This window comes from Panicum virgatum, chromosome 2N (genome assembly GCF_016808335.1).
Source record: "Panicum virgatum strain AP13 chromosome 2N, P.virgatum_v5, whole genome shotgun sequence".
NCBI classification, from domain to species: domain Eukaryota; kingdom Viridiplantae; phylum Streptophyta; class Magnoliopsida; order Poales; family Poaceae; genus Panicum; species Panicum virgatum.
This window is the reverse complement of record NC_053146.1, coordinates 69,035,375-69,056,886: the sequence shown is the minus strand read 5'-3', so window position 1 is coordinate 69,056,886 and position 21,512 is coordinate 69,035,375. Positions and strand designations below refer to the sequence as shown.

General features: G+C 50.1%; 1 pseudogene across 1 annotated transcript; it reads left to right on the top strand.

Moving 5' to 3' along the window:
• The first annotated feature begins 773 nt into the window (after positions 1-773).
• On the top strand, positions 774-20,717 carry LOC120662184 (annotated as a pseudogene). The gene is made up of 19 exons (XR_005670202.1): positions 774-1,894; positions 2,133-2,327; positions 2,602-2,663; positions 2,775-3,264; positions 3,751-3,951; positions 4,628-4,883; positions 5,378-5,621; positions 6,129-6,289; positions 12,050-12,646; positions 12,814-12,974; positions 13,111-13,324; positions 13,411-13,602; positions 13,846-13,962; positions 14,050-14,295; positions 14,447-14,651; positions 18,913-19,109; positions 19,472-19,623; positions 19,752-20,010; positions 20,084-20,717. The product of XR_005670202.1 is annotated as an E3 ubiquitin-protein ligase SHPRH-like (transcript).
• Positions 20,718-21,512: the final 795 nt, after the last annotated feature.

Here is a 21,512-nt window from a genome sequence, read left to right as displayed (position 1 = left end):
ATAGTTTTCAGTTTTTATATTTGAAATTGTTAAGATGTCGATAAAACAGTAGAAAGCAGCATATTAAGTACGCGAAAGACGTTGAGGTTTTATACTATTTTATCAACATCTTAACAACTTCAAATATAAAAACTCAAAACTACAAGAATCTAGATCGTTAAAAATGTTAAAATTTTGGTATACAAAGTGTCTTCATTTGACAACAAATAAAAAATATATTAATTTTCTAATGCGACAAGCAAAAGTACGCGATTATTATGGTGTTGTAATTTTATATAATTTTTTTGAGCACCTTAACATCGTCAAATGAAAAATTCAAAACTAGAAAGTTGTAGATCTCGTCGAGGGCTACAATTTTCATATAAAAATCATCTTCATCCGATGTCATATCGAAGAGTTATGATTTTTCAAAGATTCAGCCGAAATAAATTAGAAAAGAAAAAAACAAAACCACGGCTAATGTAACAAATCCGGGGTTACTGTAGTAAATCCCGACCGCACAGTGTCATGCAAGCCATGCAAAAATCGGGCTGGATCTGGGGTGAACGGGTTCGCAAGTTCGAGGGGCTAGATGTGTGGTTTTTAAGTTCATAGACCTATTTGACACAGCGCTGCAAGTTCAGGTGCTCACGGTGCATTTTACTATACTACTCATTTGATATAGCCTCAAAATTTCTTACGCCATAACCTTCTTACTTGAGTTTATGATGTGAATTTGACGAATTGGCAACGCTCGGCAGCTTAAAAGTTCTACCTCAACTGTCTTTCGAAAAAAAATCGACCTCAACCCAGCCCTTCCTCCGTTCTCTCCCATCAGACATCAGTTCGCCGGCCGGTTCCTCCTAAAACCTCCGCCGACCGCCGTGTAAACACATCTCCGTCACCAATCTCTACCCCATATGCTCCAGCCACTGCCACTCGTCTTTGCTCCCGTCTCCTCCCTCTCTTCTCAAAAATCTGAGGGCTCCAACTCCAATCACTGAAGCACCGCGAGATTTTTTTTTTTGAAAGCTCCGCGAGATTTCCTCGAATACCCGCGCCCAATTCCGCTCCGGCGTCCAAAAAACCCCACCTAAGAATTCAGCACACCGCCTGAATCACACATGGGGAGGAAGAAATCTCGGCCGGTTCGAGCGGCGGGCACCGCCTCTGCGGCGGCCGAGGCCGACCCTGACGCGCCGGGCCCTAGCGGGGGTACGAAGCGCGCGGCCAAGGGCGAGGCTAGGAGGGACGTGCGCGTGGAGGTGGATAGGAGCACGTGGGGGCTCGCCGACGCCGACCACCGCGACGTCGCAGAGGTGGTCCTCCGAGACGTCAGTGTCTCCGCCGACGGGGAGGAGGCGTTGGAGGAGGCATTCGGGGCATCAGGGTTCTCCTTGCGTATGCTTGTGCGTGACGCGCCGGAGGAGGGCTTCAGGATGGGCCAGTGGCCCGTTGTGCCGTCGGATTGCGTGCTCCTGGAGTATGTCGTCGTCCGTGGGGATCGCCAAGAGAAACACGAGCTCGTCGTGTCAGGGTGTTTTGATGGTCCTGATGAAGGTATATCCGGCCTCGCCCATCTGGTGAGCTTGAGATTCGTCACCCTGCGCGTTCAATCGCTTAGGGCGTTTCGGGATGCGGGCGAAGCCAAGGTTGAATCATTCAGGGTTAGAGTGGAGGTGATGGAGGGGGCTTTCAGCGCGTGTGAATCGCTACTGGAGGTGGCTAGGCATCCATGGAGGAAGAGCTTGATGAATATGATGGCTTGGTTGCGTCCTGAGGTCACAACATCGGCTGCAATCTATGGGATGGATGGCCTTGGTGTGCCAATGGATGATGCTAATGCTGATTTCACACCGAAAAGTGATTCGCAGTTTGATCTTGCTGCTTTTTATGAGGCAGTTAAGCCTTCGATGTGAGTATCTTACATCTCATTATTACTCTAAGCTCATAATCATGTGCTTTAACATGAATGTAGGAGAGCATTTAAACTCAGGTAAGTACTTGCTGCCATTGTTATGTTACACCATATGTGCCTGCTTTGCCAGAATCTATGATTTGAGTTATACAAAGCTTAGTTATGATAATGCAACATACTTTTTTCTCGCTGTTGTATGATACTTCTTTTTTTGTTCCTGACTTCCTGTTATTAGTAATGCGGAACAGTTGGAAGTTGGTCTTCCTGATTTAGTTCCTCAGCTCAGGCCATACCAACTCCGTGCAGCACATTGGATGGTTCAACGTGAAAAGGGAAATATTCTCCATCATGAATATGTTAATTCTGCACCATATTGTGTTCCTATCGATTTTATTCACAAGAACTCAAGGATGTTCTACAATCCTTTCAAGTAAGTCTGAAGTGCGTAGCCGCTAATCATATCTGGTTGATATGTTTGTAGCTTGCGGGATTAATTATACTAGAGATTACTTAAGTTCCTTTCATATTGTCGTACTATTCGAGCAGCCTGTTTTCCGAGCACATAATGTTTCCTGTCTTGATTTCAAAATTTATTTGTTCCTCTGAATGCCTCAGATTTGCACATATATGTCACTACAGAGGAAATATAAAATTTAATTGTTTCCGTGAATGGCTCAGACTTTCATGTATCTGTTGCTTTGCAGCGGAAATATTTCATTGCAACCGGAGCCTTCTCCACCTTATGTTTCTGGGGGCATTTTGGCTGGTATGTTGATACCAACTGTGATAATAAATTCATGATTATACTGCTTTCATGGTTTTGACTTCTGTGGATAGTTGCTGCTGACATTCCTTTTGTGTGCTTGATTGATTATAGATGAAATGGGCTTGGGGAAAACTGTCGAGCTTTTAGCTTGCATTTTTGCCCATAGTAGGCCATCTTCAATTGGCCTTTCTATCTCCCAGAACAAAACTGAAATGGCTCAAATAAAGAGACAGAAAGTAGAAAGGGTTGAGTGCGTTTGTGGGGCTGCAAGTGAAAGTTCTGCATACAAGGGTCTGTGGGTCCAATGCGACGTTTGTGATGCCTGGCAACATGCTGATTGTGTTGGTTACACACCCAAAGAAGATATACATTTTGATAACACAGCTGAAGATGTAGCATCAAAAAATGAAAAAAGTGACAAGAAGCCTGGGATTAGAAGGAAAAAGAAACCCAGGTGCACTATTGTTGATACAGAAGACAAATATGTTTGTGCACTGTGCTTGGAGCTTACTGAAGCAGCTCAAACTAATATATTCAGCCATGCTACATTGATAGTATGTCCTGCACCAATATTGGCACAGTGGTATTCTGAGATTACCCGGTATGATTTCTTTTATCGAAATGTTAGTTGAACAGTTTTGTGGATAGTTTCTGAATAGCAGAATCAACATTCTTCTGTTTTTCTGAGCTAAACATCATTATATCAAGATAATGTGTAACACTATATGTGCTGCTGTTAATTTCAGATTTGAGATCTCTGTCTCTTCTTTAGAATTTAGGATTATTATTTTGTTCATACCATGCTAGACACATAACTCAATCTTGTCTTCACTGCTTGCATTTTTGGTTGTTGTAGAAGTTCCACATCTGTATTTTAAAAATCCTTCTGATGGATCTATAAGAATTAAGAGTGCCTATAATAACAAGCTTTTTAGATAATATGTTCCCACTCTAATACAATCTACACCAAGAATGAAGCTTCAAGTGCCCTATCCAATTTTATTCTTCAAATGTTTCAGCTTATCTCTTTTTTTTTGCGGTATAGTTATCTGCATATAATGATAGTAGCTGTTTTCTTTAACTCAAGGCACACAAGGGCAGGATCTCTGAAAGTTTGCATTTATGAAGGTGCAAGGAACTTAGATCTGCCTACCATCCAAAAAATTGATATGACTGATATAAGTACTGCTGATGTTGTCCTGACAACCTATGATGTCTTGAAAGAAGATCTATCACATGATTTTGATCGGCGTGATGGTGATCGTCGTTTCTTGAGATTTCAGAAGAGGCAAGTAATGTTTAGTTTCACTATGATGCCTGACAAGATAGGATAGACTGATTCCAGTAGTTAAAACCCTCTTTAAATAATTGGAAGCATACCTTTCTTCTTTACCAGGAAGTCGTGGATCTTTTCATCTTTGAGGCAAATGTATTTTTTGGGGGTTTCTTGTTGTTGATTTTTTGGGTTGGGGAATGCAGCATGTCAGGTAAAGCTAAATTGAAACAATAACTACAAGTAGCAGAGTTACATGACCCATATACATGCTTCTGCCTCGCGAAGATACCAAGGAGCTGAACTGCTCAGAATAGGTTTTTTTTTGTTGAACACGCTGGAGAACTGCGTGTTATATATATTAAGAAGAGGGAAAAAGAGAGGCCATACACAACGTCAAAAACACCTGCGTCTTTTTTTTTGTTTGAGGTGTTGTGTTGGGTTCAATGATATCTTTTTAGTGATCTGGCATGATATGCTGAAAGGATAACTAACTTGAGCTTATTTACATTTAGAATCAGGATACACTGATAAAAGCTGAAATAAAAGTGAAATAGCTTGTTGGATCTGGATACTCCTTTGAGTGCTTACAGTCTTGTAAGCATCCCATATGTTATCCTGGTGTGCCATTTATGCAAAAATTAAGATGACTCATCTTGAAACTCTGCTGAACTGTCATTACACTCTATAGATATCCCGTCATTCCAACTGTCTTGACAAGGATCCACTGGTGGCGGCTTTGTTTGGATGAAGCTCAGATGGTAGAGTCAAGCAAGACTTCTGTGACTGAGATGGCGATGCGGCTACATGCTCAACACCGTTGGTGCGTCACAGGAACCCCGATACAACGCAGGCTTGATGATCTCTTTGGGCTTCTACGTTTTCTTAGGACAAGCCCATTTGACACATATAGATGGTGGGTGGACATTATTAGAGACCCATATGAGGTATGTTGCTTGCTACTGTTAACTGTGTTTCTATTACATGCTGACGCTGGAAGGCATTGTTAATCACTTGCTTAGGCTGATAACTTAAGCACCGTAAACTGTTAATCACTTGCTTAGGCTGACAAATTGAACACCATAATTTTGTGGTGGTTGGTGATGGATATAGTGAAATGCGAGAAACCTGGTTAGTATGGGTCTTACACTGAGCCTGTTGGGTCTTCTTACCATCTAGCTCCATGAAGTCTGAAAACATAGGCAGGATACAATGAAAATTTTAGTGCTAGTTTATTGCTTGGTATAGCAATACAAGAAATCATGAATAATATTGCCATAGCTGTGCATGTAATGCTTGTCTTTACTTGGTAGGCCTTGATATGAATAATATTGCCATAGCTGTGCATGTAACGTTTGTTGCTAGGCTTTGATAACATCTTTTTAGTGAGATAGCTGGACTGAATAATTATTTTCTTTTTTGTCATTGAATCAAACTGCAGAAGGGGGACCGAATAGCTATGAATTATGCACACAATTTCTTTAGGGAAATCATGTGGCGCTCTTCCAAAGATCATGTCTCAGGTGAACTACAGCTTCCTCCTCAAGAAGAGTGTTTTTCATGGCTCATCTTTTCTTCCATTGAAGAATATTTCTATAAGAAGCAGCATGCAACCTGCATGGATCATGCACATCAGATTATTAGAAGTTTGAGAAATGATGACAACAGAAAGGAATCAACTTCAGGTACTTTGTTCACCAAATCAGTCATTTCAGGTTTGCAGATCAATTCTCCGGGTCAGTGTTTTCATTCTATTTCATAGATATTATGAGCAAAAAAACTAGCTGGAAAGGACATTTCTTAAGCAGATAATATAGATGAAAAGATTTTACTATTACTTTCTGCTTCCTTCTCCTTGCTTTGTTTGTCTCACGTGACTGGCTAATGAGGTGATTTAATATCCAAAATTTACATTTCTCTTGTTCTCCATATCCCACTCTAAACAAAGCAACAATGTGCACAGTGCCCTTCAGAGGCATTCATAGGTAATAGCAAATGTTCAATGACTGTTACATTTTGTATAAGGCTGCCTCAAAATTCCTTTTCCCAGAAACCCATGTCGTGTTGCGTGGGAGCTTTCAGCATTGGGTAGGCCCTTTTTGTTAAACACATTGCTCGGTGGTCGACAATTGCCACACTATATTCCCTTTTTCCAAAAAAAATTAAGCTTCTTTTTTACCTTGTGTTTGCAGATTCAAATGCTTTACTAAATGTTTACCTCTCCAATGATGACATTGCCAAGCTCCTAGTCCCACTGCTGAAAGTTCGGCAGGCATGCTGCCACCCGCAAGTGGGGAGTTCTGGTCTCTGCTCCCTGCAGCATAACCCATTGTCAATGGATGAGATTTTACAGGTGAATAGCTAATTATGTTATAGTCCTTGTTGCCACTGTTGGAGAGAATAATTGCTTGTATTCCTCCAAACCCTAAAAGGGTGGGATATATAGATTCTATACATGTGCCTCTATACATGGGCTCACATATACACCAACACCCCTCCGCAGTCTGAACTATCGGCGCAGTGGTGTTCAAGACTGGACAGCAAGAAAGCCAACACCCCCCCGCAGTCTGAACTACCGGCGCAGCGGTGTTCAAGACTGGACAAGAAGAGAGTACAAAGGGCAAATACCCCCCCGCAGCCACAACTAGCCACCGGCTACGTTGAGACTGGAGCGAAACTCCGAGAAGGTCGAGGAGGGCAATCCCTTGGTGAAGATGTCAGCAAACTGGGAGGTAGTCGGGACATGGAGTACCCGAACATCGTCGATGGCGACTCTGTCGCGCACGAAGTGTAGGTCGATCTCCACATGCTTTGTCCGCTGATGTTGGACGGGATTGGTGGAGAGATACATAGCGCTGACGTTGTCGCAGTAGACGAGCGTGCTCTTGGCGAGCAGGCTGTGAAGCTCCGCCAAGAGCTGTCGTAGCCAGGACGCCTCCGCCACGCCGTTAGCGACAGCCCGGTACTCCGCCTCAGCACTGGAGCGGGAGACAACCAGCTGCCGCTTGGACGACCAGGAGATCAGGTTGCCGCCCAAGAAGACGGCGTAGCCGGAAGTAGAGCGACGAGTGTCTGGGCAGCCAGCCCAGTCAGCGTCGGTGTATACCACCAGCTCAGCAGAGGACGAGCGGTGAAGCACCAGGCCGAGGTCCACAGTGCCACGAACGTAGCGGAGGAGACGCTTCAGCGCAGCAAGGTGTGACTCCCGGGGATCATGCATATGGAGACAGACCTGCTGAATAGCGTAGGTGAGGTCCGGCCTGTTGAAGGTGAGGTATTGCAAAGCGCCAGCCAGACTCCGGTAGACAGTAGGATCAGCCATCGGATCACCCAGATCAGCAGACAGCTTCGCCTGAGTGTTGACAAGAGTGGAGCAGGGCTTGCAATCAGTCATCCCAGCCCGCTCCAGAATATCGAGTGCGTACTGCCGCTGGTGAAGGAGAAGACCAGACGGGCGAGGCTCAACAGTGACGCCCAAGAAGTGGTGGAGCTGACCCAGATCCTTCATAGCAAACTCCTGCTGCAGAGAGTGGATGACACGCTCAAGCAACTGCTGACTGGAGGCAGTGAGCACAATATCATCAACATAGAGCAGCAGTTAGGCAGTCTCATCCCCACGGCGGTAGATGAACAGAGAAGTGTCAGCCTTGGCCTCGGTGAACCCCAAAGTCAGCAAGAACGTGACGAACCGAGAGTACCAAGCCCGATGAGCCTGCTTCAGACCATAGAGGGACTTGTTGAGCCGGCAGACCATATCCGGACGACTCGAGTCCACAAATCCCGCTGGCTGACTGCAGTAGACTGTCTCTGACAGAGTGTCATGAAGAAACGCATTCTTCACATCCAGCTGGTGCACAGGCCAGGAGCGAGAGCGCAAGCGAGAGGACCGTGCGCACCGTAGCGGGCTTCACCACTGGACTGAAAGTCTCATTATAGTCCACACCAGGCCGCTGGGTGAAACCCCGGAGAACCTAGCGAGCCTTGTAGCGCTCCAGTGTGCCGTCAGCCCGACGCTTGTGCGTCCAGATCCACTTACCAGTGACCACATTGCCACCAGACGGACGCGGCACGAGGTCCCACGTCTGGTTAGCAAGGAGAGCCGCGTATTCCTCTTCCATCGCGCGACGCCAGTGAGGATCCGCCAAGGCGTCACGGACAGAGGAGGGTACCGGAGAGACCCGCGGCTCCCCCTTGGTGGCGGAGAGAGTCGCGGCCTGAGACGCCATCCGCCGAGTCACCATGGGATGGACATGTCGAGGATCCCGATGGACAACTGTCGGGTGGTACACCGCCGGCAAGGCTCGAGAGCGAGGCGGCGGAGGCGGCGGTGGCGACGGCTCCGGTGTAGGCGTCGCAGGAGCCTCCGGAGCCGGAGGCGGCGCCGGTGTCGGCGCCGAACGACGCTGGTACACCTGCACCGGCTGAGCGTACCGCGCAGGTGCAGGAGGAGGCGCCGGTGCAGCGCGTGGCGCAGCAGGGGCCCACGGGGCCGGGCACGGCACGACAGGAGGTCCGGGGGCTGCGCGTGGCGCGACTGCGGGCACCAGGGCCGCGCGTGGCGCGACTGCAGGCACCGGGGCCGCGTGTGGTGCAGCAGGGGTCACCAGAAGTGCCGGTGCACCGGAAAAACCTGCAGGGAAAGGGCAGACAGGTAACGGTGGCTGAACCACCGGGTCAGTCGGGAACAGAGACTCCAACTCGGGGTCAGGAGAAGGTGTGGAGGAGTAAGGGAAATCCGACTCGTCAAAGACGACGTGTCGGGAGATCAGGACGCGGCGAGAGGTGAGGTCAAAGCATCGGTACCCCTTGTGGTCAGGGGAGTACCCAAGGAACACACGAGTCGAGCGGGGCGCCAGCTTGTAAGAAGCGGTTGCGGAGGTGTCAGGGTAACACGCACACCCGAAGACCCGAAGGTGGTCGTAGCGAGGAGGGGTACCGAAGAGGGCGTGGTGTGGAGTGGGAGCAGAAGCAGTGGACGGAAGACGGTTAAGCAAGTAGGTGGCGGTGTGGAGGCTCTCGGCCCAGAAGCGCGGGGGCAGAGAGGCCTGGATTAGAAGGGTGCGCACGACGTCGTTCGTCGTGCGAATTATCGGCTCAACCTTGCCGTTCTGAGGAGAGGTATACGGACAAGCCATACGCAGCTGAACACCCCGAGAGAGGAAGAAAGAACGGGAAATGGAGTTGTCGAACTCACGCCCGTTGTCACACTGGACGGCCTTAACGGTGAGGCCGAACTGAGTAGACACCCAGGCAAAGAAGTGGAGGAGGGTGGGAAAAGTCTCAGACTTAGCCCGCAAAAGAAAGGTCCAAGAGTAGTGCGAGAAATCATCGACCACCACCAGATAGTACTTATAACCAGAGAGGCTAAGAACAGGAGAAGTCCAGGTCACAGTGAACAAGATCGAAGGCATGCGTCGCATGCGAAGAAGAAGAAAAAAGAAGCCGAACATGACGACCAAGCTGGCACGCATGACAGAGGTGCTCAGCAGGAGCCCTAGTACCAGGAACATCGGTACTACGACTGAGCTGAGACAGAACGTCGCGGCCAGGGTGACCAAGACGGCGGTGCCAGGTGGTGGAAGACGGTGTCGCTGCAAAAGCGGCAGACCAAGACGGCCAGGGCGAAGAAGAAGGCGAGAGTGGTGCAGCGGAAGAAGGAAGGCGAAGGGTGTAAAAGGGCCCTGTGCTGTCACACCGGAGTAGCGGACGCCGGGAGGCCGAATCCTTTACAGTGAGGCCAGAAGAGTCAAACTCGATGGAACAAGAGTTGTCAGCAGTAAACTGACGAATGGAAAGAAGGTTATGAACCATCTGAGGAGCAACAAGGACATTGGGAAGACGAAAAAAGTCAGGAGCAGAACCCACAGCGGTGACAGGAAGGCAAGACCCGTCACCAACCATGATGGAAGAAGGACAAGAGGGGTGTGGGGGTCGGACAGAAGAGAGGATACCGGCATTTGGGGTGGTGTGGAAGGAGGCACCCGAGTCGGCGATCCACTCGGTGCTGACCGGCGGCGTCCGCCCCATGGCGCTGAAGGACTGCGCCAGTGCGGCCTGGTCCCACCCCCAGGCCAGATCGGTGGCCGGCCGGCCATGGCGCCGGCGAGCATGGCCGCCGGCTGGCCCGGCTGGGGCTGAGGTCGAGGAGTTCCCTCCTGACCATGGAACGACCACATCGGGAGGCGCCCTGGCCATGGGGCGCTGAAGGATGGCCATGGCGTACCTCCAGGGACAGGAGCAGGAGTGGGAGCCGGGGTCGGGGTCGGAGTGCCCCGACGACCTCCACCAATAGCACCCGGAGCCGGTGTAGTGCCGTCAGCACCACCACCACGACGTCCACCCCCCCCCCCCCGACGATGCCCGTGGCCTCCCCCACCCCCGGTCTGGCCGATCCGGGGTCCAGATCTAGAGGGCGGAGTCTGGTGAGAGGACGAAGCGCTGTGCTCGGGAAGGGTAGTGGTTCTCCGCGGCGACCCGACGAGTGAGAGCGACGGCCGCGGAGCGCTCGCGCTCCCAAGCGAGGAGGGCTGCGGCGAGAGCAGCTTCGGCCGCAGCAGTGTCGGCGGCGGTCTTCGGCCCGCGGAAGGCGGCGGCGGCGAACAGCACATCCGCGGGGGGTATAGGTGGCCAAACGGGCGGCCCGGACCGGCCCGGCACGGGCCCGTCTAAGCACGGCCCGTTTAGGCACGACCCGCTTAAGCACGAAAATATTAACGGGCCGTGCCGTGTCTGCCCATGGGCTGAAGTGCCGGCCCAGGCACGGCCCGAAATTGATTTAATCGGGCCGGGCCGGCCTGTTTGGCCCGGCAGCCCGAAAATGTTTAAATATGGTTTGATAATGGATAACATAGTATTTAAACGGACCTATCGTGCTATCCATCGGGCCGATCGGGCCGCCCTTTTTCGGGCCGTGCCTAGACGCATCGATGGGCTGACAGTGAGGCCCGGGCACGGCCCGGCTATCGTGCCCGTGCCGCCCGGAGCCCAATAATAATCGGGCCTAGATTGTGCTCGAGTCAGGCTAAATTGGGCCGGGTCTCGGGCCCCCATGGGCATCGGGCCAAACGGCCATCTATAGCGGGGGGCATACCGAACCCAGGCCACGCGGGCGCGGCCACGGGCGGCGCGGCCACGGGAAGAGGCGCCGCAGGCGCGTGCAGGGACGCGGGCACCGCGGCTAGCGCGGGCGCGGACACGCACGCCATGGCCAGCACGGCCGTAGGCACGGGCACCGCGGGCGCATGTAGGGGCGCGGGCGCGGGCGCGGGTGCGTACGCGGACGTCGCGGCCGTGACGGCGGGGCACGCTCGCGCGGCCAGGAGGACGAGCTTGCGCGGGGCACGAGCGACCAGGAGGGCGAGCTCGCGCGGAGGTGCGGTCGCGGCGGCAGTGGCAGGGCACGCCCGTGCGGCCAGGAGGGCGAGCTCGGGAAGGGCGGATCCGGCGGCCGCACCAGCAGTCCGCGCGCCCTGGGCGGCCAGGGCGGCGGCGGCCTGGGCCGCAGCGGCGGCGGCGGGCCACGCGCCCACGGCCAAAAGGGCGCCAGGGCCGGATCGGGCGGCGGCCAGCGGAGCAGAGGGCCCGGCGCCGGCGGCGGAGCAGAGCGTGTCTGCGCCGGCCGCGGGGGCGCCCTGGGCGGCCATGGCGGCGGAGGCGGCTGCAGCCGCGCCCGCAGCCCGCGGCGGCGGAAAACGCGGCGACGGCGGCGGATCCAGGCGGGCGCGGCCAAGCGGACGGCGCGGTAGCGGATCCAGGCAGCTGCGGCCAAGCGGGCGGCGCGCCGGGCGCAGGGGAGGAGAAGGAAGAGGGGAGGGAAGAGGGGCGGCGGCCGGCCGGCCATGGCCGCCGGCGGTGGCGAGCGTCGGGCGGCGGGTAGGGCCGGCGGCTGCTAGAGGGAGGGAGGGAGAGGGAAGAGAAGGCTAGATACCATGTTGGAGAGAATAATTGTTTGTATTCCTCCAAACCCTAGAAGGGTGGGATATATAGATCCTATACATGGGCATCTAGATGGGCCTCTATACATGGGCTCACATATACACCAACAACCACCTAATATTTGTGGTGCAACTTTTTAATAATGTTCTTAGTAGGCTGGTAATACTTTTGTATCCAGGTCCTTATTGGTAAAGCAAAAATTGAAGGAGAGAAGAGCTTAGGAAAATTGTAGTTGCCCTGAACGGTCTTGCAGGGCTAGCTGCTATCGAACAAAAGAACCAAGAAGCCATTTCACTGTACAAAGAAGCACTAGCTTTGGCTGATGAAAATGTTGATGATTTCCATGTTGACCCTCTATTGAATCTTCATATCAACTACAATATTGCGGAACTGCTTAGAACTAGTTCTGAATATTTACAAGAGTGCCCATTAAAAAATCAGGCTTCTGAAGTTGACATTGGCCGGAAAAGAAAGGAGATTAGCACTGTTGAGACATATCTACGTAGCATAAAGCGAAATAAAATATGTGAGAACGGTGTTTCAAGTTTGACAGCTAATGGTTTGGAAACGTTTGAGGAAGATGAAAATGTTATTGGACAAGCATGCACAAATGGAGAAATGGACACAGAATGTTCCTGGAGGCCACTCATCATCAAAATGTTTTGCTGATGAGTGCTTGAGGAAGACTTGCAATGCAATCACAGAAAAGTACTTGTCAGTTTTTACTTCAAGGCTGATAGTAGCACAGAAGGATTTTAATGCATCATTCACAGAGGTTTGATTAGTACACTTCTCTCTTATTTTTGTGTTTGCGCCAAGCTATTTTAATCTATTTATGTTTATATTTCATTGTCTTCTTTTACATTCCTAATCCTCAGTAAATGTTTTGCGATCCAAGCCTTTCCCTTTTCTCCTTCATACTGACCCTCTGGTTGCCTTTAGGTCTTGAATATCACTAGGGAGCTACAGAGTGAGCATATGAATTGGTGGCTACATGCTTTGGACTGCATTGACAGGAGCAATGCTAGCGAACTCCTTAAGAAGATTGATAATTCTTCTACTAAGAGCACCACTGGTTTAGGTTCAAGGGGAATATCTTCCAGGTGTATTTTCTGTTTGTCCATTTTTTTAGTTTATTCTCCATGGTACCTATGGTGATTTTTCTGTTCAAGAATTCATGTCACTAAATAAATTCTTCTTTTACTTGATAGTTAACTTGGTTGTTTTGTTCTTTCACAGGGTTAAAAGTATTGCTGGCTTAAAGTATGAAATTCAAGCTGATATTGATTCTCTACAAACTTCTAGGCAACAGCTGATGGATAGACTTTTGGAAGTTGACAGCACAATGGATAATCCAAGGGATGAGGACATTGAGGGTCAGCGATATTGTCCAAAGTGTTATGATGGTTCTGGTTCTTTATGTATCCAATGTGAGCTAGATGAACTCTTTCAGGTAGTCACACACCAATGCCTTTTGATGTATTTATGTCCCTATGAGATTAATCATTTATATCAATTTAATCTTATCGTTTCTTTTAAAGGTATGAAGCACGGCTGTTTCTTGTTAAGAAATCAAACAATGATTCTGTCATTGATTCAGTAGAAGAAGCACAGGATCTACAGAGGCGAAAATATGAGCTCAATCACTTCTTCCGTAATAAAAAATCCAATGAGGGATCTGAACCTGGTTATGACAATAATAATCCTAGATCGGCTCGAGAAAACATACAGGTGTGTTACATACTTTTATTCTGCATATCGTACAGTTAAATAGTTGTCACTTCTCTTGTCCACACTGTTTTCTAGGATAATGTGACAACCTCAACTCTTGAAAATAATTTTGCACCTTATATTTGTTTCTCCCATGTGTCTTCTTCTCTAAGGCACGCACATATTTTGAGATTCAAACTTCATAATCTTTGACCATTTAGTTGCTATCCAATATTATATGTTTTGTACTGCCAATGTTTACAGGTCTACAGGCATCCTTCTCGAACTGAGACCACATTGAGGGTTATCCGAAATCACTCAAAGACAGTGTTGGGAAGGCAGTATTCTGCAATTGCTAAAAAGCATTTACTTCTTTTTGAGGTAGATTTTGTTTCCTTCTCTTTTAACATGCTCAAGCTGGTTATTGTAATGCTAACTAACAAATTTGGCCATGACATGGTGATTGAGGCTATGCGCAAGGAGTTTTCTCAAGCACGGTTTTTGTCAATTGCTCAAAATCAATTATTGCGTGCTCATGACGAGATCAAGATGTCTATCTCAAGACTACAGCTGAAAGAGAATCATGATGAACCTAGCGCTGTCAATATTGTAACTAGAGAGGAACTCATACCATATAATGTCCAGTTTACAAGTGAAAAATTCATGTCTCTCTCATCCTTAGCCCGTGTAAGGGGTCAACTTCGGTATTTAAAGGTGTGTATTAACTTTCAGTAAACTTTTGCTATATAACTTCACATTCTACTCTACAGCTTCCATGGCTTGTTTTGTTTTCAGATATTGCACTATGATACTATCTTGGATTTGTGTGTGTTTTTATTGCTGCTGATTGCATTTTTGCCTTTAGGGTTTGGCGCTATGTAACAAGAAAACACTTAACAAGCATGGCGAATCGTTGCCTAGAACAGGCGATGCTGTTGATACAGCTACTTCTTGTTCTGTTACAGGACAAACCATTTCTGATATTAGTAATGAACCATGCCCAATTTGCCAGGAGAAGGTTTTTGACCAAAAAATGGTTTTCCAGTGTGGTCATTTCGTATGCTGCAAGTGTGAGTATCCATGCTAGTTTTATTTTTAAAACTTCTTCAAAGCCGCCATTTGAAGAAAAGCAGTAGATAGCATAAATACTACTGTTACATGTCTGCCTGGTTGTTGTTTGCTGGAATTTACTTGAGCAATCTTAAAGCGAAGTGCAAGTCGATCTCCACATGCTTCGTCCGCTGATGCTGAACGGGGTTGGTAGAGAGATACACGGCGTTGACGTTGTCGCAGTAGACGAGCGTGCTCTTGGCGAGCGGGCTATGGAGCTCCGCCAAGAGCTGTCGAAGCCAGGACGCCTCCGCCATGCCGTTAGCGTCAACACGGTACTCCGCCTCGGCACTGGAGCGGGAGACAACCAGCTGCCGCTTGGACGACCAGGAGATAAGGTTGCCGCCCAGGAAGACAGCATAGTCGGAAGTGGAGCGGCGAGTGTCCGGACAGCCAGCCCAGTCAGCGTCGGTGTAGACAACCAGCTCAGCAGAGGGAGACCGATGAAGAACCAGGCCGAAGTCAACAGTGCCATGGACGTACCGGAGGAGACGCTTTAGCGCAGCAAGATGTGACTCTCGGGGATCATGCATATGAAGACAGACCTGCTGAACGGCATATGTGAGGTCTGGCCTGGTGAAAGTGAGGTACTGCAAAGCTCCAGCAAGACTCCGGTAGGCAGTAGGATCAGCCACGGGATCACCCAGAGCAGCAGACAGCTTCACCTGAGTGTCGATAGGAGTGGAGCATGGCTTGCAATCAGTCATCCCAGCCCGCTCTAGAATATCAAGTGCATACTGTCGCTGGTGAAGGAGAAGGCCAGACGGGCGATGTTCAACAGTAACACCCAAGAAGTGATGGAGCTGACCAAGATCCTTCATAGCAAACTCCTGTTGCAGAGAGGAGATGATGCGTTGAAGCAACTACTGACTGGAGATTGTGAGCACAATGTCATCAACATAGAGCAGCAGGTAAGCAGTCTCATCCTCACGGCGGTAGACGAATAGAGAAGTGTCAGACTTGGCCTCGGTGAACCCCAATATCAGCAAGAACGTGGCGAACCGAGAATACCAAGCCCGAAGAGCTTGCTTCAGACCATAGAGAGACTTGTTGAGCCGACAGACCATGTCCGGACGACTGGAGTCCACAAATCCCGCTGGTTGAGTACAGTAGACTGTCTCTGATAAAGTGCCATGGAGAAACGCATTCTTCACATCCAGCTGGTGCACAGGCCAAGAGCGAGAGAGAGCGAGCGAGAGGACCGCGCGCACTGTAGCAGGCTTCACCACTGGAGTGAAGGTCTCATCATAGTCCACACCAGGACGCTGGGTGAAACCCCGGAGAACCCAGCGGCCTTGTATCGATCCACTGTGCCATTAGCCCGACGCTTATGCATCCAGATCCACTTGCTAGTGACCACATTGCAACCAGACGGACGCGGCACGAGGTCCCATGTCTGGTTGCCAAGAAGAGCCGCGTACTCCTCTTCCATCGCGCGACGCCAGTGGGGATCCGCCAGGGCGTCGCGGACAGAGGAGGGTACCGGAGAGATCCGCGGCTCTCCCTCTGTGGCGGAAAGAGTCGTGGGCTGAGAAGCCATCCGCCGAGTCACCATGGGATGAATATGACCAGGGTCCCGATGGATGACGGACAGGTGGTACACCACCGGCTCGTCACGAGAGCGAGACGGTGGAGGTGGCGGTGGCGATGGCTTCGGTGGAGGTGGTGGCGGCGACGTTGGAGCCTCCGAAGCCGGAGTCGGCGCCGGTGCCGGCACCGAACGACGCCGGTACACCTGCACCGGCTGAGCGTAGCGCGCAGGCACAGGAGGAGGCACCGAGGCTACGCGTGGCGCAGCAGGAGACACCGGGGCCGCGCGTGGCGAGACAGAAGGCACCGGGGCCATGCGAGGCGCAACAGAGATCACCGGAGGCGGTGCGGTGTACCAGGAAGACCTGCAGGAAAAGGACAGATAGACAAAGGTGGCTGAACCACCGGGTCTGGCGAAAACAGGGTCTCCAACTTGGGGTCAGGGGAAGGTGTAGAGGAGGTGGAGTAAGGGAAATCCGACTCGTCAAACACAACGTGTCGGGAGATGAGGACTCGGCGAGAGGTGAGGTCAAAGCATCGGTACTCACGCCCGTTGTCACACTGGACGGCCTTAATGGTGAGGCCGAACTGAGTGGACACCCAGGCAAAAAAGTGGAGGAGGGTGGGAAAGTTCTCAGACTTGGTGCGCAAAGAAAAAGTCCAAGAGTAATGAGAAAAATTATCAACCACCACCAGATAGTATTTATAACCAGAAATGCTTGATACATGAGAAGTCCACAGATCACAATGAACAAGATCAAAGGCATGTGTCGCATGCGAAGAGGAAGAAGAAGAAAAAGGAAGTCTAACATGACGACCAAGCTGACACGCATGACAGAGTGCTCAGCAGGAGCCCTAGTACAAGAAACATCAGTACTACGACTAAGCTGAACCAAAACGTCGCGGCCGGGTTGACCAAGCCGGCGGTGCTAGGTGGTGGAAGACGGCGTCGTGGCAAAGGCAGCAGACGAGGAAGAAGTCGAAGGCGAGGCAGCGGAAGCAGAAAGATGAAGGGTGTAAAGGGGCTCCGAGCTGTCACATCGGAGGAGCGGACGCCGGGAAGCCGAATCCTTCACAGTAAGACCAGAGGAGTCATTCGATGAAACAAGAATTGTCAGCAGTAAACTGGCGAATGGAAAGAAGATTATGAATCATCTGAGCACCAAAGAGGGAGGTGGCTGGCGAGGCGGAGGAAGCCGGTGGAGCAGCCACGAGCGCGGTGGAGGAGGACGAGGACGAGCTGGTCACGGGACCCCTGGTGATCTCCTTGAGAACGAGGTCGTCCCGGACCTGCGGGAAGGAGGGGAAGGGCCTCTGGCAGGTGATCCATGTCCGCAGGTGGCCATAGGTGGCGTTGAGACCCCGCAGGACATTGAGCACCAAGACCCGGTCGGGCACCAGGCACCCGAGGTCGTAAAGAGCATCAGCCATGCCCTTCATCCTCTTGCAGAACTCACCAACGGAGAGGTCCCCCTGCTCGAAGGTGCGGAAGCTCGCGTCGAGCTGGAGAGCGCGGAACTCGGAGTTGCCGAGGAACTGCCCCTCGAGCGCCAACTAGGCCTGTTGCGCGGTGCCCCTGTGAGTCCTGACGATGTCCTGCAGATCTAGGAAGATGGTCCCAAAGATCCAGGACATGGCGACGCTGTCGAGGCGCATCCATACCACGTCTCGTGCCTCGACCGGGGTGTCGAGGAGGACGTGGTCGTCGAGGGCGTAGCGGCGGAGGGCGAGAAGGACCTGGTCCCGCCAGCGCCCGTAGGAGGAGGACGTAGGGTCGAGGAGGACGGAGACCAGGGCCTTGATGTTCTGGACGCCGGCGGCCTGGAGGTGAAGCTGGGCGATCATGGGATCGGTCGGATCGAGCCGGGGTCCAGAACCCGAGGACGGAGCCTGGTGGGAGGAAGAGGCAGCGTGCTCGGCGAAGGGGACGACGGGCTGCTGGCCGGAGGAGAGGAGGATGTAGTGCTCCGCCTCGGCGACCCGGCGAGCAAGGGTGTCGGCCGCGGAGCGCTCGCGCTCCCAGGCGATGGCAACCACGCGGACCCGCTCCTGAGCCGCCGCAGCCTCGGACTTGGCGGCAAGGAGGGCCGCGGCGAGAGCAGCGTCGGCCGGAGCAGCGCCGGCGACGAGAGGCGCCGTTCCGCGGAAGGCAGAGGCGGCTGCGCCCCCGCGCCAGCGCCCATGGTGGCTGCGGCGGCGTCGGCGTCGGCCGCGCCCCCCGCGCCCAGACCGAGAGGAGCGGCGGGGGCGGCCGGAGGCGGTGGCGGCGGCGGATCCGCGCCCGCAGGGGGGTGCAGGGGCGGCGGCGGCGGCTGATCCGCGCCCGCAGGGGCGTGCAGGGGCGGCGGTAGCAGCAGATCCACGCCGCCCGCGACGGCGGCGGCCGGGAGGAGCCTGCCCCTGCGGCGGCGGCCATGGCCGGCGCGGCTGCGGCAGCCGCAATGGCGGCGGCGGGCCCCCAGGGGCGGCGCGCGCCTGCAGCGGCCGCAGCAGCAGGAGAGGAGGAGAGGGGAGGGAAGGAGAGGGGAGGGGGCCTCTAGATGGGCCTAACACATATACACCAACACTAAGTATTATGCTAATCTAGCATCAGGGTATATAGTTGGATAATCATGCCAATTGTTTGTTCATATGATGGATATTGATTAGTGAATCCCTGGCTTTGACTATTTATCTGCTTACTACTCTCAGGCTGTCTTTACATGACAGAACAAGATGCAACACAATTTGGGAAGCGTAAAAAATGGATCACGTGCCCTACATGCCGTCAACGTACAGATCTTGAGAATGTCGCATTTGTAGTCGAGAAACAAAGTGACAAAGCCGAAAAGAGCGCAGAAGATTTGACTGAAAGCACTATTTCTGTCCAAGGTTCATATGGAACAAAGGTTTCCTGCCATCTCCTTCCTTGTGGTTGTTTTATGTATTCTGCACTTGAAATGTACATTTACTGCTTATTTGACTTGTAACTTGGAAAATTATCATTGGAAAATAGGACCTTTGTGTCAATGTGGCCAATCACATGAATACATGATTAATCATGTAACCTCGCAAAATGGAATGACTATATTTTCAAGAATCCTGAAATGTTATTCAACTACACTACTATAATGGACTGGCTGTTAAGTATTTGCAGAGTAAAAGATATAGCCCATACTTTAGCTAGCTCCAACTTCTGGTTTGTTTGCTTATTGTATGTTGAATTTTGGTGTAATAATCCCATCTTCTGTTTTCTCTTTTTCTGGTGAAGATTGAAGCTGTCACAAGAAGAATATTGAGAATCACTTCAACTGACGGAACAGCTAAAGTTCTTGTTTTCTCAAGTTGGAATGATGTACTCGATGTATTAGAGCACTCCCTTGCAGCTAACAACATTTCATTTGTTCGGATGAAAGGAGGAAGGTGAGATATCTCAACCCATATTGAATCAAGGTCTTGATTGGCCTTTTACTGTTCCTTTTCTTTTTTATCTTTCTGCTAGATGGTTATTAATGAGGAAGTACTTACATGCTAGTTCGTTTCCTTTTCAGAAAATCACAGTCAGCACTCTCCCAATTCAAAGGTCAGAGCAATATAAATGTAGATAAAGTGAAAAAGACAGTCTCCAAAATGCAGCCTGTTCAAGTACTACTGATGCTCATACAGCATGGAGCAAATGGTCTTAATCTACTGGAAGCACAGCATGTTATTCTAGTGGAGCCATTACTAAACCCTGCTGCTGAGGCACAGGCTATCAACAGGATCCATAGAGTTGGGCAAGACAAGAGCACATTTGTTCACCGTTTTATAATAAGTGCACATCCTATTTTTTAATTTTAACTTAATACTGGAGACAGGTTATAATGCCTTATTTTGCTTTTAGGTGAAGAAAACAATAGAAGAGAGCATCTACAAATTAAACAGAAGCAGAGCTGTCTGCTCTATTCTAAACCGAAAATCCAAAAATTTCAAAGATGAACCTGTTTTGACCCTGAAGGATGTCGAGTCACTATTCCCAATGACAGCACCTGATGAACCCCCAGAACTGGCAAATGAAGATCATGATGATAGCTTGAGGAGTTTGCCTCCATCAGTTGCAGCTGGGTTAGCTGCTGAAAGAAGGCGACTGATAGAGCAACAGGACAAATCAACAATAAGCTAACAGATGTCTTAACTTCTCGTATGAAGGATTCAGAAGCAGAAGCATGTATATAGTTCAGATATAGCAGTTCGATCAGGGACATGTCATCGACTTATGCCACGCGTATCGTCATTCATGAACGCAGTTGCATTTAGGCTACTAATTGGAAGGTCAATTTTCTTCTCAATTGTCTGGTCTTGTCCTCGAAATGTACTAAAGAGAGAGAGACATGCCTTACCCAGTACCCACATACGAAAAGATATAAAACTTGTGGGGGCGTCCGTGTTCCCGTCATGCATGTGTCAGGGCAAAGACTAGTCAGCCTAGATGCACAAGTTTTCATAAGAAAATTGCCCGTGAGTTGTAGTTGTCTGCTTGGAAGATGCTCTCCGATCCCCTGAAACATTTGCCCTTTTCTCCACCATTCACTGCGTGGCGAATGAACGAAAATTCTTCGTCTCAACACGAGCTGCTGAGTTTTCAAAAAAGAAAAAAAAAACACTAGCTGCTTCTACAACTACAATTGACAGACAACGATGCACCATTGCATTGGTGTTCAAAAGAAAACGAGAAAGAAAGAAACGCGCCAATTGTATGCTGTAGTGTTAAGATCATCAGGGAATGGCTATTATTACGTTATCGCTTCCAAATAATATAGTAGGATTATAAAACCACATAGATCGGAGGAGCCTCACTCGAATGGTTAGTGAAGGTGACTATATTCTTCACGAGGATCTTCAAATAATGTCCGATCCTCAAAATGTTTATCGACAGTGAGACAACAATACTCGCTCCATACTTGAAAAGAAAGTCGTTTTGGACAAGATTTGGATCAAATATTGGAATATAAATCATGAATAATTTTTAAGTTGTTGAGTTTCGAAATACAAAAATTATATGAATAGATTTGTCTTGAAAAATATTTTCACAAAAATATTAATATATCACTTTGCAATAAATATTTTTATAAAAATAAGAAGTCAAAGCTATGCTTTAGAAACCGTGTCGTTGTCCAAAACGATTTTTTTTAGTATGGAGGGAGTAGATCTGTAGCTAGTGATTTCGTCAGTATCAATATAATTTAGTTTATAGCAGGTGTAAATGTGTGCCTTGTGACGATAGTGTGCGCGCCTTGTAGTGATTATGTTTGTCATTTCTCGTTATCTATAGC